This window comes from Ranitomeya variabilis, chromosome 2, assembly GCF_051348905.1.
Source record: "Ranitomeya variabilis isolate aRanVar5 chromosome 2, aRanVar5.hap1, whole genome shotgun sequence".
Classification (NCBI taxonomy): domain Eukaryota; kingdom Metazoa; phylum Chordata; class Amphibia; order Anura; family Dendrobatidae; genus Ranitomeya; species Ranitomeya variabilis.
In genome coordinates this window covers 379,428,254-379,447,234 of record NC_135233.1, presented here as the reverse complement: position 1 = coordinate 379,447,234, position 18,981 = coordinate 379,428,254, and the positions used below count along the sequence as shown (strand labels likewise).

At 48.5% G+C, this 18,981-nt stretch overlaps 1 protein-coding gene across 1 annotated transcript in view; it reads right to left on the bottom strand.

The window, feature by feature from the left end:
• PSMB9 (proteasome 20S subunit beta 9) overlaps nucleotides 1–18,769 on the bottom strand; it is a 100,457-nt gene extending 81,688 nt beyond the window's left edge. The window contains exon 1 of the mRNA XM_077286139.1: nucleotides 18,710–18,769. The gene's annotated coding sequence lies outside the window, so the exon portion shown is untranslated. The remainder of the gene's footprint in view (nucleotides 1–18,709) is intronic.
• Between the last annotated feature and the right edge of the window lie 212 nt (nucleotides 18,770–18,981).

Below are 18,981 nucleotides of genomic sequence, written 5' to 3'. Positions count from 1 at the left end.
CTAGCCCCTTTGAACAATAGATTCGTACAACATCATAGAAAATTAGTGCATGATTTGTTAAATAATACGCAACCCCTGGCAGATTGTTGGATCTGTACCCATTCACCAGTATCAGCCACAAGTATACCTTTTCTAGCAGTTCCCGTGTCAGCTGAAGAAATATTCGCTTGGCCTAATTGTTCAGACAACCTGGCCAACAACCAACCTGGCAATACTAGACTATGGAATACTACAATCGCCATACCAGTTGTGGGATGGGTAGAATTTCCTTGGTGGCAGGGCAATCTTACAGGAAAAATAGGCAACTTACAATATTTAGCACTCAGAGGAGGAGCATGGGTACCTAGGAATAAGACTGGATTAACTGATTTAGGACAGGTCCCCACTGAAAATCTACAGCTCAGTTTCAGTACAACCACCCCTTCCTCTGATGCTTTCAAACCTACAGTATTGGAAAGGTACATACATAATAGAAAATGGGAACATTCCGAGTTGTTCCCCCAAGGTGATGCAAACAGTTGTACAAGTAAGCCGGGGAACCTGGTTTGTAATGAATCCGATGAGTATGTCAACGGAATGCATGTATGTGGGAATCCCACAGCCGGGTACTGTAGCCCCTTGGGACAAAAACCCTCTTGGTGTATGCTTCACAATGTATCTAGTTTTGTGGATTTGGCTCACAGATTGGTATTGCAGCACTCAGCTTTGTGGGATCTGCCTGAGGGTACATTTTGGATATGCGGAGAAGGAGCATATAAATGGCTTCCCGTAGGTATAAAGGGTACTTGTACATTAGGACGCCTAACCCCGGCTACTTTCATAATTTCGAACAAACAAGTGAATATGCAAGCCGTGCCCAAGCACACACTGTATAAAAGAGCTGCAGATAACTCACCACGTCCCTCGGGGAGGCCACATATAGTACAAATGGGAATTCCCAACAAAATTGCTAGTACCATTTTTATTTATCCTATGTTAACACAGATGTGGGATAAATTAGTTAGAGCCACGGATTATCTAGATGACCAGATTTGGGATATATTGGACATATTAAATACTAGTATAGCTGTACAGAATCAGCTTATAATGGTCACTAACCGACATACCCTGGTATTGGATTACCTAACTGCCACACAAGGGGGTATGTGTCAAATCATCGGACCCACCTGCTGTCATTATATAGACCCGAATAGTACTATGAGTATGAGATTTAAATTAGAAGACGTACAACGACTCAGGGATCAGTATGACAAAGACAATGACCAAAATAAGGATAGCTGGTGGTCAGATACCTTTTCTTTTCTTAACCCGGCCAATTGGTTCAGGGGGATCGGTGGGTGGGTTACCGGGATTATACAAAGCCTAATACATACAGTTATAGTTATTGTAATTATATATGTATTATTCAAGGTTGTACTCAAGGGTATCTCGGTATGCACAAATAAATTTTGTGTAATGGATGCGAGAATATAAAGTTTTTTGTTTTTTTTTTGTAATATCACAAAAAGAATGACTAAAATAATCGTCTATATGACAAGGTTTTGAATGGAATATGTCAAAGGGGGGATTGTGAAGAGCGGAACAAAAATGGTTACCTCAATGAACCAAAAAGAATTTGTGATCAATATTGACCTGTCCATTCAAGGACATTTTAGCTATAGTGTGAAATCCTATTTTTTGTTTGTGAAACTGCCACTTAGGCGAAACTGTACTGTTTTGTTTGTTGTGAAACTATCACATAGCCGAAACTGTTTTTTTTGTCTTCTCTTTTCTCTCTTTGTTTAAACAAGCAAAACTTGTATAACCACTGAAACTACCTGTACAACTATATAAAGAGGGGATAGCACCTTGAAGGCAGGCGTGCTTCAGAGGCTTCCCAGTGATATACTATACGAGACGTGTCTTGTGTATTATTTCTGGTGATTCCCCACTTCCAAAGGCTGCTCCGACTGAGTGTGGTCCCGACAGCTGCAACCTATCAACCACAGAATCCACCCCAGGACAGTCAGAAGGCTCAACATGACCCGAGGAGAAACGAGGATGAAAACCAAAGTTGCAGAAAAATGGCGAAACCAAAGTAGCGGAACTAGCCCGATTATTGAGGGCAAACTCAGCCAATGGCAAGAAGGTCACCCAATCATCCTGATCCGCAGAAACAAAACATCTCAAATAAGCCTCCAGCGTCTGATTAGTTCGCTCCGTTTGGCCATTAGTCTGAGGATGAAAGGCAGACGAGAACGACAGATCAATGCCCATCTTAGCACAAAAAGATCGCCAGAATCTGGACACAAACTGGGATCCTCTGTCAGACACGATATTCTCAGGAATGCCGTGCAAATGAACCACATTCTGAAAAAACAAAGGAACCAGATCGGAAGAGGAAGGCAACTTAGGCAAGGGCACCAAATGGACCATCTTGGAAAAACGATCACACACCACCCAGATGACAGACATTCCCTGAGACACCGGAAGATCTGAAATGAAATCCATGGAAATGTGTGTCCAAGGCCTCTTCGGGACGGGCAAGGGCAAAAGCAACCCGCTGGCACGAGAACAGCAAGGCTTAGCCCGAGCACAAGTCCCACAGGACTGCACAAAAGCACGCACATCCCGCGACAAGGAAGGCCACCAAAAGGACCTAGCCACAAATCTCTGGTACCAAAAATCCCAGGATGCCCCGCCAACACCGAGGAATGAACCTCGGAAATAACTCTGCTGGTCCATTTATCAGGAACAAACAGTCTATCAGGTGGACAAGAGTCAGGTCTACCAGCCTGAAATCTCTGCAACACACGTCGCAAATCAGGAGAAATGGCCGACAAAATCACTCCCTCTTTAAGAATACCAGCCGGCTCTGAGACTCCAGGAGAATCAGGCACAAAGCTCCTAGAGAGAGCATCAGCCTTCACATTTTTCAAACCAGGCAGGTATGAGACCACAAAGTCAAAACGGGAGAAAAACAATGACCAACGAGCCTATCTAGGATTCAGGCGCTTAGCAGACTCGAGATACATCAGGTTCTTGTGATCAGTCAAGACCACCACACGATGCTTAGCTCCCTCGAGCCAATGTCGCCACTCCTCAAATGCCCACTTCATAGCCAACAGCTCCCGATTACCGACATCATAATTCCGATCGGCAGGCGAAAACTTCCTTGAAAAGAAAGCACATGGCTTCATCACAGAGCAACCAGAGCCTCTCTGCAACAAAACAGCTCCTGCACCAATCTCAGAAGCATCCACTTCAACCTGAAAGGGAAGTGAGACATCAGGCTGGCACAAAACAGGTGCCGAAGTAAACCGGCGCTTCAGCTCTCGGAAGGCCTCAATGGCCGCAGGAGCCCAATTAGCGACATCAGAACCTTTCTTGGTCATATCCGTCAGAGGTTTAACAACGCTAGAAAAGTTAGCAATAAAACGACGGTAGAAATTAGCAAAACCCAAAAACTTCTGAAGACTCTTAACAGAAGTGGGTTGAGTCCAATCATGAATAGCTCGGACCTTGACTGGGTCCATCTCCACAGCAGAAGGGGAAAAGATAAAACCCAAAAAGGAAACCTTCTGCACTCCAAAGAGACACTTTGAGCCCTTCACAAACAAAGCATTATCACGCAAAACCTGAAACACCATCCTGACCTGCTTTACATGAGAATCCCAATCATCAGAAAAAACTAAAATGTCATCCAGATAAACAATCACAAATTTATCTAGATATTTCCGGAAGATGTCATGCATAAAGGACTGAAACACTGAAGGAGCATTAGAGAGCCCAAAAGGCATCACCAAGTACTCAAAATGACCTTCGGGCGTATTAAATGCAGTTTTCCATTCATCTCCCTGCCTAATGCGCACAAGGTTGTATGCACCACGAAGATCTATCTTGGTGAACCAACAGGCACCCTTAATCCGAGCAAACAAGTCCGACAATAGTGGCAGAGGGTACTGAAATTTAACCGTGATTTTATTCAGAAGCCGATAGTCTATACAAGGTCTCAAAGATCCGTCTTTCTTGGCCACAAAAAAGAATCCCGCACCAAGAGGGGAAGAGGATGGACTAATATGTCCCTTCTCCAAAGACTCCTTTATATAAGAACGCATCGCGGCATGCTCAGGTACCGACAGATTAAATAATCGTCCCTTAGGAAACTTGCTACCAGGAATCAAATCTATAGCGCAGTCACAGTCCCTATGAGGAGGTAGAGCACTGGACCTGGACTCACTGAACACATCCTGATAGTCAAGCAAAAACTCAGGAACTTCTGAAGGAGTGGAGGAAGCAATAGACACCGACGGGGAATCGCAATGAATTCCCTGACAACCCCAACTTGACACAGACATAGCCCTCCAATCCAGAACAGGATTATGAGCCTGTAACCATGGCAGACCTAAAACGACCAAATCATGCATCTTATGCAGAACAAGAAAACGAATCACCTCCCGATGTTCAGGAGTCATGCACATGGTCACTTGTGTCCAATACTGCGGTTTATTCTCCGCCAATGGCGTAGCATCAATTCCTCTAAGAGGAATAGGATTTTCCAAAGGCTCCAGGACAAAACCACAGCGCCTGGCAAACGACAAGTCCATAAGACTCAGGGCAGCGCCTGAATCCACAAACGCTATAACAGGGTAGGAAGACAATGAGCAAATTAAAGTCACAGACAAAATAAATTTAGGCTGCAGGTTACCAACGGCGACAGGACTAACAAACTTTGTTAGGCGTTTAGAGCATGCTGATATAACATGTGTAGAATCACCACTGTAAAAACACAACCCATTCTGACGTCTATGATTTTGCCGTTCAGTTCTAGTCTGAATTCTATCACATTGCATTAAATCAGGCGCCTGTTCAGACAACACCGCCAAAGAATTAGCGGATTTGCGCTCCCGCAAACGCCGATCAATCTGAATGGCCAGCGTCATAGAATCATTCAGACTTGTAGGAATGGGAAAGCCCACCATCACATTCTTAATAGTTTCAGAAAGGCCTTTTCTGAAATTTGCGGCCAGAGCACACTCATTCCACTGAGTAAGCACGGACCATTTCCGAAATTTTTGGCAATACACTTCGGCTTCATCCTGGCCCTGAGAAATTGCCAGCAAAGCCTTCTCTGCCTGAATTTCAAGATTGGGCTCCTCATAAAGCAATCCGAGCGCCAGAAAAAACGCATCAATATTCGCCAATGCCGGATCTCCTGGCGCCAATGAGAAAGCCCAATCCTGAGGGTCGCCCCGCAAGAAGGAGATAACAATTTTAACTTGCTGAGCTGAGTCTCCAGACGAACGAGGTCTCAAAGATAGAAACAATTTACAATTATTCCTAAAATTCCTAAATTTAAATCGATCTCCTGAGAACAACTCAGGAATAGGAATCTTAGGCTCTGACATAGGACTGCCAATTACAAAATCCTGAATGTCCTGCACACGAGCAGCAAGCTGATCCACACTAGTAATCAGAGTTTGCACATTCATGTCTGCAGCAGAGTTTCAAGCCATTCAGAGGTAAAGGGGAAGGAAGAAAAAAAAAAAAAAAACTCAGAACTTCTTTCTTTTCTTTTAATCCCACTTCGCAATGCATTAACTATTCAGTGGCCTGGCATACTATTGTGATCCTAATGGCAGAGGATCTCAGGGTCTTCAGCAAAGTCTGCAGACATAAAAACTAGCTCTTAGGGAGGTGGTAACTGAGCTGACCACATACCTGATCCTAGCACACAAATAATAGCAGCCGGGGAACATGCCTACGTTGGTTCTAGACGTCTCGCGCCAGCCGGAGATCTAACTAACCCTTTCAGAGAAAATACAGACCTCACTTGCCTCCAGAGAAATACCCCAAAGTAGATACAAGCCCCCAACAAATAATAACGGTGAGGTAAGAGGAAAGGACAAACGTAAGTATGAACTAGATTCAGCAAAGAGAGGCCCACTAAATAATAGCAGACATAAAGAAAGCGGACTTATGTGGTCAGCGAAAAACCCTACTAAAATATCCACGCTGAATATCCGAGAACCCCCGTACCGACTAACGGTATGGGGGGAGAATATCAGCCCCCTAAGAGCTTCCAGCAAAATCAGGAATCACATTATGAACAAGCTGGACAAAAAACAGAATAATACAAATAAACAAAAAACAAGAAAGCAGGACTTAGCTTATGTTGCAAAAATCAGGACCAGTAGACAAGAGCAACCAGACAAGGACTGATTACATGGATGCCAGGCAATGGACTAAGACTCCAGGAAGTTTAAATAGAAACACCCAGAGTCTTAACGAACAGGTGACTACCAAGCTGAGGAAAGAGAATCCAAGAGCCATACCACGAGTGACCACAAGAGGGAGCCCAAAAGTATAGTTCATAACAGGTGAGTACAGGACAGGTGAGAGGCAGGAATAGGTCAGGTGAGTACAAGACAAGTGAGACGCAGGAATAGGGCAGGTGAGTACAAGACAGGTGAGAGGCAGGAATAGGGCAGGTAAGTACAACATAGGTGAGAGACAGTAATAGGGCAGGTGAGTACAGGACAGGTGAGAGGCAGGAATAGGGCAGGTGAGTACAAGACAAGTGAGACGCAGGAATAGGGCAGGTGAGTCCAAGACAAGTGAGAGGCAGGAATAGGGCAGATGAGTACAAGACAAGTGAGAGGCAGGAATAGGGCAGATGAGTACAGGACAGGTGAGAGGCAGGAATAGGGCAGGTGAGTACACAGCACAGATAAGAGGCAGGAATAGGGCAGGTGAGTAGAAGACAGGTGAGAGACAGTAATAGGGCAGGTGAGTACAGGACAGTTGAGAAGCAGGAATAGGGCAGGTGAGTACAAGACAGGTGAGAGGCAGGAATAGGGCAGATGAGTACAGGACAGGCGAGAGGCAGCAATAGGGCAGGTGAGTACAAGACAGGTCAGAGGAAGGAATAGGGCAGGTGAGTACACAACACAGATAAGAGGCACGAATAGGGCAGGTGAGTACAGGACAGGTGAGAGGCAGGAATAGGACAGTTGAGTACAAGACAGGTCAGAGTTTGGTGAGTACAAGACAGGTGAGAGGCAGGAATAGGGCAGGTGAGTACAGGACAGGTGAGATGAGGGAATAGGGCAGGTGAGTACAAGACAGGTGAGAGGCAGGAATAGGGCATGTGAGTACAAGACAGGTGACAGGCAGGAATAGGGCTGGTGAGTACAGGACAGGTGAGAGGCAGGAATAGGGCAGGTGAGTACAAGACAGGTGAGAGGCAGGAATAGGGCAGGTGAGTTCAAGACAGGTGAGAGGAAGGAATAGGAAGGTGAGTACAAGACAGGTGAGAGGCAGGAATAGGGCAGGTGTGTACAAAACAGGCGAGAGGCAGGAATAGGGCAGGTGTGTAGAACACAGATGAGAGGCAGGAATAGGGCAAGTGAGTTCAAGACAGGTGAGAGTAAGGAATAGGGCAGGTGAGTTCAAGACAGGTGAGAGGAAGGAATAGGGCATGTGAGTTGAAGACAGGTGAGAGACAGGAATAGAACAGGTGAGCACAACACAGGTGAGAGGCAGTAATAGGGCAGATGAGTACAGGACAGTTGAGACGCAGGAATAGGGCAGGTGAGTACAAGACAGGTGCGAGGCAGGAATAGGACAGGTGAGTACAAGACAGGTGAGAGGCAGGAATAGGGCAGGTGAGTACAAGACAAGTGAGACACAGGAATAGTACAGGTGAGTACAAGACAGGTGAGGGGCAGGAATAGGACAGGTGAGTACAAGACAAGTGAGAGGCAGGGATAGGACCGGTGAGTACAAGACAAGTGAGATGCAGGAATAGGACAGGTGAGTACAAGACAGGTGAGAGGTAGGAATAGGGCAGGTGAGTACAAGACAAGTGAGACGCAGGAATAGGACAGGTGAGAGGCAGGAGTAGGGTAGGAGAGTACAAGACTAGTGAGACGCAGGAATAGGGCAGGTGAGTACAGGACAGGTGAGAGGCAGGAATAGAGCAGGTGAGTACAAGACAAGTGAGACGCAGGAATAGGGCAGGTGAGTACAGGACAGGTGAGAGGCAGGAATAGGGCAGGTGAGTAGAAGACAAATGAGACGCAGGAATAGGGCAGGTGAGTACAAGACAAGTGAGAGGCAGGAATAAGGCAGATGAGGACAAGGCAGGTGAGAGGCAGGAATAGGGCAGATGAGTACTGGACAGGTGAGAGGCAGGAATAGGGCAGGTGAGTACAAGACAGGTCAGAGGCAGGAATAGGGCAGATGAGTACAAGTCAGGTCAGAGGCAGGAATAGGGCAGGTGAGTACAAGACAGATGAGAGGCAGGAATAGGCCAGGTGAGTTCAAGACAGGTGAGAGGCAGGAATAGGGCAGGTGAGTACAAGACAGGTGACAGTCAGGAATAGAGCTGGTGAGTACAGGACAGGTGAGAGGCAGGAATAGGGCAGGTGTGTAGAACACAGATGAGAGGTAGGAATAGGGCAAGTGAGTTCAAGACAGGTGAGAGGAAGGAATAGGGCAGGTGAGTTCAAGACAGGTGAGAGGATGGTATAGGGCATGTGAGTTCAAGACAGGTGAGAGACAGGAATAGAACAGGTGAGCACAACACAGGTGAGAGGCAGTAATAGGGCAGATGAGTACAGGACAGTTGAGACGCAGGAATAGGGCAGGTGAGTACAAGACAGGTGCGAGGCAGGAATAGGACAGGTGAGTAAAAGACAGGTGAGAGGCAGGAATAGGGCAGGTGAGTACAAGACAAGTGAGACGCAGGAATAGTACAGGTGAGTACAAGACAGGTGAGAGGCAGGAATAGGACAGGTGAGTACAAGACAGGTGAGAGGCAGGAATAGGGCAGGAGAGTACAGGACAGGTGAGAGGCAGGAATAGGGCAGGAGAGTACAAGACAAGTGAGAGGCAGGGATAGGACCGGTGAGTACAAGACAAGTGAGATGCAGGAATAGGACAGGTGAGTACAAGACAGGTGAGAGGCAGGAATAGGGCTGGTGAGTACAAGACAGGTGAAAGGCAGGAATAGGGCAGGTGAGCACAAGAAAGGTGAGAGGCAGGAATAGGACAGGTGAGTACAAGACAGATGAGAGGCAGGAATAGGACAGGTGAGTACAAGACAGATGAGAGGCAGGAATAGGGCAGATGAGTGCAGGTGAGGGGCAGGTGAGTACAGGTGAGGTACAGGTACAGGTACAGGGACAGGTGAGGGGCAGGAATAGGAGAGGTGAGTACAACACAGGTGAGAGGCAGGAATAGGGCAGATGAGTACAGGACAGGTGAGAGGCAGGAATAGGACAGGTGATTACAAGACAGGTGAGAGGCAGGAATAGGACAGGTGAGTACAAGACAGGTGCGAGGCAGGAATAGGACAGGTGAGTACAAGACAGGTGAGAGGCAAGAATAGGGCAGGTGAGTACAAGACAAGTGAGACGCAGGAATAGTACAGGTGAGTACAAGACAGGTGAGAGTCAGGAATAGGGCAGGAGAGTACAGGACAGGTGAGAGGCAGGAATAGGGCAGGTGAGTAAAAGACAAGTGAGAGGCAGGGATAGGACAGGTGAGTACAAGACAAGTGAGATGCAGGAACAGGACAGGTGAGTACAAGGCAGGTGAGAGGCAGGAATAGGGCAGGTGAGTACAAGACAGGTGAGAGGCAGGAATAGGACAGGTGAGTACAAGACAGGTGAGAGGCAGCAATAGGGCAGGTGAGTACAGGACAGGTGAGAGGCAGGAATAGGGCAGGTGAGTACAAGACAAGTGAGATGCAGGAATAGGCAGGTGAGTACAAGACAGGTGAGAGGCAGGAATAGGGCAGGTGAGTACAACACAGGTGAGAGACAGTAATAGGGCAGGTGAGTACAGGACAGGTGAGAGGCAGCAATAGGGCAGGTGAGCACAAGACAAGTGAGAGGCAGGAATAGGGCAGGTGAGTACAAGACAAGTGAGACGCAGGAATAGGACAGGTGAGAGGCAGGAGTAGGGTAGGAGAGTACAGGACAGGTGAGAGGCAGGAATAGGGCAGGTGAGTACAGGACAGGTGAGAGGCAGGAATAGGGCAGGTGAGTAGAAGACAAGTGAGACGCAGGAATAGGGCAGGTGAGTACAAGACAGGTGAGAGGCAGGAATAGGGCAGGTGAGTACAACACAGGTGAGAGACAGTAATAGGGCAGGTGAGTACAGGACAGGTGAGAGGCAGGAATAGGGCAGGTGAGCACAAGACAAGTGAGACGCAGGAATAGGGCAGGTGAGTACAAGACAGGTGAGAGGCAGGAATAGGGCAGATGAGTACAAGACAGGTGAGAGGCAGGAATAGGACAGATGAGTACAGGACAGGTGAGAGGCAGGAATAGGGCAGGTGAGTACAAGACAGGTCAGAGGCAGGAATAGGGCAGATGAGTACAAGTCAGATCAGAGGCAGGAATAGGGCAGGTGAGTACAAGAAAGGTGAGAGGCAGGAATATTGCAGGTGAGTACAAGACAGGTGAGAGGCAGGAATAGGGCCGGTGAGTACAAGACAGGTGAAAGGCAGGTATAGGGCAGGTGAGTACAAGAAAGGTGAGAGGCAGGAATTGGACAGGTGAGCACAAGACAGATGAGAGGCAGGAATAGGACAGGTGAGTACAAGACAGATGAGAGGCAGGAATAGGGCAGATGAGTACAGGACAGGTGAGAGGCAGGAATAGGACAGGTGAGTACAAGACAGGTCAGAGGCAGGAATAGGGCAGATGAGTACAAGTCAGATCAGAGGCAGGAATAGGGCAGGTGAGTACAAGACAGGTGAGAGGCAGGAATATTGCAGGTGAGTACAAGACAGGTGAGAGGCAGGAATAGGGCCGGTGAGTACAAGAGAAGTGAGACGCAGGAATAGGGCAGGTGAGTACAAGACAGGTGAGAGGCAGGAATAGGGCAGGTGAGTACAACACAGGTGAGAGACAGTAATAGGGCAGGTGAGTACAGGACAGGTGAGAGGCAGGAATAGGGCAGGTGAGCACAAGACAAGTGAGACGCAGGAATAGGGCAGGTGAGTACAAGACAGGTGAGAGGCAGGAATAGGGCAGATGAGTACAAGACAGGTGAGAGGCAGGAATAGGACAGATGAGTACAGGACAGGTGAGAGGCAGGAATAGGGCAGGTGAGTACAAGACAGGTCAGAGGCAGGAATAGGGCAGATGAGTACAAGTCAGATCAGAGGCAGGAATAGGGCAGGTGAGTACAAGACAGGTGAGAGGCAGGAATATTGCAGGTGAGTACAAGACAGGTGAGAGGCAGGAATAGGGCCGGTGAGTACAAGACAGGTGAAAGGCAGGAATAGGGCAGGTGAGTACAAGAAAGGTGAGAGGCAGGAATTGGACAGGTGAGCACAAGACAGATGAGAGGCAGGAATAGGACAGGTGAGTACAAGACAGATGAGAGGCAGGAATAGGGCAGATGAGTACAGGACAGGTGAGAGGCAGGAATAGGACAGGTGAGTACAAGACAGGTGAGAGGCAGGAATAGGATAGGTGAGTACAAGACAGGTGAGAGGCAGGAATAGGGCAGGTGAGTACAAGACAAGTGAGAGGCAGGGATAGGACAGGTGAGTACAAGACAAGTGAGATGCAGGAATAGGACAGGTGAGTACAAGACAGGTGAGAGGCAGGAATAGGGCAGGTGAGTACAAGACAGGTGAGAGGCAGGAATAGGACAGGTGAGTACAAGACAGGTGAGAGGCAGCAATAGGGCAGGTGAGTACAAGACAGGTGAGAAGCAGCAATAGGGCAGGTGAGCACAAGACAAGTGAGAGGCAGGAATAGGGCAGGTGAGTACAAGACAAGTGAGAGGCAGGAATAGGGCAGGTGAGTACAAGACAGGTGAGAGGCAGCAATAGGGCAGGTAAGTACAACACAGGTGAGAGACAGTAATAGGGCAGGTGAGTACAGGACAGGTGAGACGCAGGAATAGGGCAGGTGAGTACAAGACAAGTGAGAGGCAGGAATGGGGCAGATGAGTACAAGACAGGTGAGAGGCAGGAATAGGGCAGATGAGTACAGGACAGGTGAGAGGCAGGAATAGGGCAGGTGAGTACAAGACAGGTGAGAGTCAGGAATAGGGCAGGTGAGTACAAGAAAGGTGAGAGGCAGGAATAGGACAGGTGAGTACAAGACAGATGAGAGGCAGGAATAGGGCAGATGAGTACAAGACAGGTGAGGGGCAGGAATAGGACAAATGAATACAAGACAGGTGAGGGGCAGGAATAGAACAGGTGAGTACAACACAGGTGAGAGGCAGTAATAGGGCAGGTGAGTACAGGACAGTTGAGACGCAGGAATAGGGCAGGTGAGTACAAGACAGGTGAGAGGCAGGAATAGGGCAGGTAAATACAACACAGGTGAGAGACAGTAATAGGGCAGGTGAGTACAGGACAGGTGAGAGGCAGGAATACGGCAGGTGAGTACAAGACAAGTGAGACGCAGGAATAGGGCAGGTGAGTACAAGACAAGTGAGAGGCAGGAATAGGGCAGATGAGTACAGGACAGGTGAGAGGCAGGAATAGGGCAGGTGAGTACAAGACAGGTGAGAGGCAGGAATAGGGCTGGTGAGTACAAGACAGGTGAAAGGCAGGAATAGGGCAGGTGAGTACAAGAAAGGTGAGAGGCAGGAATAGGACAGGTGAGTACAAGACAGGTGAGAGGCAGGAATAGGGCAGATGAGTACAAGACAGGTGAGGGGCAGGAATAGGACAAATGAGTACAAGACAGGTGAGAGGCAGAAATAGAACAGGTGAGTACAACACAGGTGAGAGGCAGTAATAGGGCAGGTGAGTACAGGACAGTTGAGACTCAGGAATAGGGCAGGTGAATACAAGACAGGTGAGAGGCAGGAATAGGGCAGGTAAGTACAACACAGGTGAGAGACAGTAATAGGGCAGGTGAGTACAGGACAGGTGAGAGGCAGGAATAGGGCAGGTAAGTACAAGACAAGTGAGACGCAGGAATAGGGCAGGTGAGTACAAGACAAGTGAGAGGCAGGAATGGGGCAGATGAGTACAAGACAGGTGAGAGGCAGGAATAGGGTAGATGAGTACAAGACAGGTGAGGGGCAGGAATAGGACAAATGAGTACCAGACAGGTGAGAGGCAGGAATAGAACAGGTGAGTACAACACAGGTGAGAGGCAGTAATAGGGCAGGTGAGTACAAGACAGTTGAGACGCAGGAATAGGGCAGGTGAGTACAAGACAGGTGAGAGGCAGGAATAGGGCAGATGAGTACAAGACAGGTCAGAGGCAGGAATAGGGCAGGTGAGTACACAACACAGATAAGAGGCAGGAATAAGGCAGGTGAGTAAAGGACAGGTGAGAGACAGTAATAGGGCAGGTGAGTACAAGACAAGTGAGACGCAGGAATAGGGCAGGTGAGTACAGGACAGGTGAGAGGCAGGAATAGGACAGGTGAGTACAAGACAGGTCAGAGGTAGGTGAGTACAAGACAGGTGAGAGGCAGGATTAGGGCAGGTGAGTACAAGACAAGTGAGACGCAGGAATAGGGCAGGTGAGTACAAGACAAGTGAGAGGCAGGAATGGGGCAGATGAGTACAAGACAGGTGAGAGGCAGGAATAGGGCAGATGAGTACAGGACAGGTGAGAGGCAGGAATAAGGCAGGTGAGTACAAGACAAGTGAGACGCAGGAATAGGGCAGGTGAGTACAAGACAAGTGAGAGGCAGGAATGGGGCAGATGAGTACAAGACAGGTGAGAGGCAGGAATAGGGCTGATGAGTACAGGACAGGTGAGAGGCAGGAATAGGGCAGGTGAGTACAAGACAGGTGAGAGGCAGGAATAGGGCTGGTGAGTACAAGACAGGTGAAAGGCAGGAATAGGGCAGGTGAGTACAAGAAAGGTGAGAGGCAGGAATAGGACAGGTGAGTACAAGACAGATGAGAGGCAGGAATAGGGCAGATGAGTACAAGACAGGTGAGGGGCAGGAATAGGACAAATAAGTACAAGACAGGTGAGAGGCAGGAATAGAACAGGTGAGTACAACACAGGTGAGAGGCAGTAATAGGGCTGGTGAGTACAGGACAGTTGAGACGCAGGAATAGGGCAGGTGAGTACAAGACAGGTGAGAGGCAGGAATAGGGCAGGTAAGTACAACACAGGTGAGAGACAGTAATAGGGCAGGTGAGTACAGGACAGGTGAGAGGCAGGAATAGGGCAGGTAAGTACAAGTCAAGTGAGACGCAGGAATAGAGCAGGTGAGTACAAGACAAGTGAGAGGCAGGAATGGCGCAGATGAGTACAAGACAGGTGAGAGGCAGGAATAGGGTAGATGAGTACAAGACAGGTGAGGGGCAGGAATAGGACAAATGAGTACCAGACAGGTGAGAGGCAGGAATAGAACAGGTGAGTACAACACAGGTGAGAGGCAGTAATAGGGCAGGTGAGTACAGGACAGTTGAGACGCAGGAATAGGGCAGGTGAGTACAAGACAGGTGAGAGGCAGGAATAGGGCAGATGAATACAAGACAGGTCAGAGGCAGGAATAGGGCAGGTGAGTGCACAACACAGATAAGAGGCAGGAATAAGGCAGGTGAGTAAAGGACAGGTGAGAGAGTAATAGGGCAGGTGAGTACAAGACAAGTGAGACGCAGGAATAAGGCAGGTGAGTACAAGACAAGTGAGAGGCAGGAATGGGGCAGATGAGTACAAGACAGGTGAGAGTCAGGAATAGGGCAGATGAGTACAGGACAGGTGAGAGGCAGGAATAGGGCAGGTGAGTACAAGACAGGTGAGAGTCAGGAATAGGGCTGGTGAGTACAAGACAGGTGAAAGGCAGGAATAGGGCAGGTGAGTACAAGAAAGGTGAGAGGCAGGAATAGGACAGGTGAGTACAAGACAGATGAGAGGCAGGAATAGGGCAGATGAGTACAAGACAGGTGAGGGGCAGGAATAGGACAAATGAATACAAGACAGGTGAGAGGCAGGAATAGAACAGGTGAGTACAACACAGGTGAGAGGCAGTAATAGGGCAGGTGAGTACAGGACAGTTGAGACGCAGGAATAGGGCAGGTGAGTACAAGACAGGTGAGAGGCAGGAATAGGGCAGTTAAATACAACACAGGTGAGAGACAGTAATAGGGCAGGTGAGTACAGGACAGGTGAGAGGCAGGAATAGGGCAGGTGAGTACAAGACAAGTGAGACGCAGGAATAGGGCAGGTGAGTACAAGACAAGTGAGAGGCAGGAATGGGGCAGATGAGTACAAGACAGGTGAGAGGCAGGAATAGGGCAGATGAGTACAGGACAGGTGAGAGGCAGGAATAGGGCAGGTGAGTACAAGACAGGTGAGAGGCAGGAATAGGGCTGGTGAGTACAAGACAGGTGAAAGGCAGGAATAGGGCAGGTGAGTACAAGAAAGGTGAGAGGCAGGAATAGGACAGGTGAGTACAAGACAGGTGAGAGGCAGGAATAGGGCAGATGAGTACAAGACAGGTGAGGGGCAGGAATAGGACAAATGAGTACAAGACAGGTGAGAGGCAGGAATAGAACAGGTGAGTACAACACAGGTGAGAGGCAGTAATAGGGCAGGTGAGTACAGGACAGTTGAGACTCAGGAATAGGGCAGGTGAATACAAGACAGGTGAGAGGCAGGAATAGGGCAGGTAAGTACAACACAGGTGAGAGACAGTAAGAGGGCAGGTGAGTACAGGACAGGTGAGAGGCAGGAATAGGGCAGGTAAGTACAAGACAAGTGAGACGCAGGAATAGGGCAGGTGAGTACAAGACAAGTGAGAGGCAGGAATGGGGCAGATGAGTACAAGACAGGTGAGAGGCAGGAATAGGGTAGATGAGTACAAGACAGGTGAGGGGCAGGAATAGGACAAATGAGTACCAGACAGGTGAGAGGCAGGAATAGAACAGGTGAGTACAACACAGGTGAGAGGCAGTAATAGGGCAGGTGAGTACAAGACAGTTGAGACGCAGGAATAGGGCAGGTGAGTACAAGACAGGTGAGAGGCAGGAATAGGGCAGATGAGTACAAGACAGGTGAGGGGCAGGAATAGGATAAATGAATACAAGACAGGTGAGAGGCAGGAATAGAACAGGTGAGTACAACACAGGTGAGAGGCAGTAATAGGGCAGGTGAGTACAGGACAGTTGAGACGCAGGAATAGGGCAGGTGAGTACAAGACAGGTGAGAGGCAGGAATAGGGCAGGTAAGTACAACACAGGTGAGAGACAGTAATAGGGCAGGTGAGTACAGGACAGGTGAGAGGCAGGAATAGGGCAGGTGAGTACAAGACAAGTGAGACGCAGGAATAGGGCAGGTGAGTACAAGACAAGTGAGAGGCAGGAATGGGGCAGATGAGTACAAGACAGGTGAGAGGCAGGAATAGGGCAGATGAGTACAGGACAGGTGAGAGGCAGGAATAGGGCAGGTGAGTACAAGAAAGGTGAGAGGCAGGAATAGGATAGGTGAGTACAAGACAGATGAGAGGCAGGAATAGGGCAGATGAGTACAAGACAGGTGAGGGGCAGGAATAGGACAAATAAGTACAAGACAGGTGAGAGGCAGGAATAGAACAGGTGAGTACAACACAGGTGAGAGGCAGTAATAGGGCTGGTGAGTACAGGACAGTTGAGACGCAGGAATAGGGCAGGTGAGTACAAGACAGGTGAGAGGCAGGAATAGGGCAGGTAAGTACAACACAGGTGAGAGACAGTAATAGGGCAGGTGAGTACAGGACAGGTGAGAGGCAGGAATAGGGCAGGTAAGTACAAGACAAGTGAGACGCAGGAATAGAGCAGGTGAGTACAAGACAAGTGAGAGGCAGGAATAGGGTAGATGAGTACAAGACAGGTGAGGGGCAGGAATAGGACAAATGAGTACCAGACAGGTGAGAGGCAGGAATAGAACAGGTGAGTACAACACAGGTGAGAGGCAGTAATAGGGCAGGTGAGTACAGGACAGTTGAGACGCAGGAATAGGGCAGGTGAGTACAAGACAGGTGAGAGGCAGGAATAGGGCAGATGAGTACAAGACAGGTCAGAGGCAGGAATAGGGCAGGTGAGTACACAACACAGATAAGAGGCAGGAATAAGGCAGGTGAGTAAAGGACAGGTGACAGACAGTAATAGGGCAGGTGAATACAAGACAAGTGAGACGCAGGAATAAGGCAGGTGAGTACATGACAGGTGAGAGGCAGGAATAGGACAGGTGAGTACAAGACAGGTCAGAGGTAGGTGAGTACAAGACAGGTGAGAGGCAGGAATAGGACAGGTGAGTACAAGACAGGTCAGAGGCAGGAATATGGCAGGTGATTACAAGACAGGTGAGACGAGGGAATAGGGCAGGTGAGTACAAGACAGGTGAGAGGCAGGAATAGGGCAGGTGAGTACAACACAGGTGAGAGGCAGTAATAGGGCAGGTGAGTACAGGACAGTTGAGACGCAGGAATAGGGCAGGTGAGTACAAGACAGGTGAGAGGCAGGAATAGGGCAGATGAGTACAAGACAGGTCAGAGGCAGGAATAGGGCAGGTGAGTACACAACACAGATAAGAGGCAGGAATAAGGCAGGTGAGTAAAGGACAGGTGACAGACAGTAATAGGGCAGGTGAATACAAGACAAGTGAGACGCAGGAATAAGGCAGGTGAGTACATGACAGGTGAGAGGCAGGAATAGGACAGGTGAGTACAAGACAGGTCAGAGGTAGGTGAGTACAAGACAGGTGAGAGGCAGGAATAGGACAGGTGAGTACAAGACAGGTCAGAGGCAGGAATATGGCAGGTGATTACAAGACAGGTGAGACGAGGGAATAGGGCAGGTGAGTACAAGACAGGTGAGAGGCAGGAATAGGGCAGGTGAGTACAAGACAGGTCAGAGGTAGGAATAGGGCAGGTGATTACAAGACAGGTGAGACGAGGGAATAGGGCAGGTGAGTACAAGGCAGGTGAGAGACAGGAATAGGACAGGTGAGTACAAGACACGTGAGAGGCAGGAATAGGGCATGTGAGTACAAGACAAGTGAGAGGCAGGAATAGGACAGTTGAGTTCAAGACAGGTGAGAGGAAGGAATAGGCAGGTGAGTACAAGACAGGTGAGAGGAAGGAATAGGCAGGTGAGTTCAAGACAGGTGAGAGGAAGGAATAGGGCAGGTGAGTTCAAGACAGGTGAGAGGAAGAAATAGGGCATGTGAGTTCAAGACAGGTGAGAGGCAGGAATAGAACAGATGAGTACAACACAGGTGAGAGGCAGTAATAGGGCAGATGAGTACAGGACAGTTGAGACGCAGGAATAGGGCAGGTGAGTACAAGACAAGTGAGACGAGGGAATAGGACAGGTGAGTACAGGACAGGTGAGAGGCAGGAATAGGACAGGGGAGTCCAAGACAGGTGAGAGGAAGGAATCGGGCATATGAGTACACATTTTTACAACTTTTTTTTAACCCCTTCCGTTTGTCTATTATGTTCTGGAATCTGGAGAGACCTCAGCACATGATAAATGTCTTTTAAGACAATTTAGATTTAAGTCAAATCCTCCTGAAATAATTTTCCTCTCCATTCCATACAATAAATGTAATAGGTCCTTGAGTAAGGGAAAATAACACTGATTGGGGACCTGAAAGCCCATTTATATTGCCCTGCTCTATTAATAAAGTTTACTATTTGTCTCACGAAATTCTAACTCACTAACTAATAAAAATTTCTATTTATTGGGGTAATTCTAAAACATTATCAGCTCCCCAGAGATAACTCCACTGACCGGCCACTGCTGCTCTGCCTCCTTAAGCCACCTCAGAAGTTCCTGTCATTAAACTTTGAAGACAATATCTGCCTAGTAACAGATGATGCGTATAACTGACTGCAATTCTATTGGCTGCAGCATCTAACATTGTCATTACCCAGAGACTTATCATATAACTAGATAGTGGCCCGATTCTAACGTATCGGGTATTCTAGAATATGCATGTCCACGTAGTATATTGCCCAGCCCACGTAGTGTATTGCACAGCCCACGTAGTATATTGCCCAGCC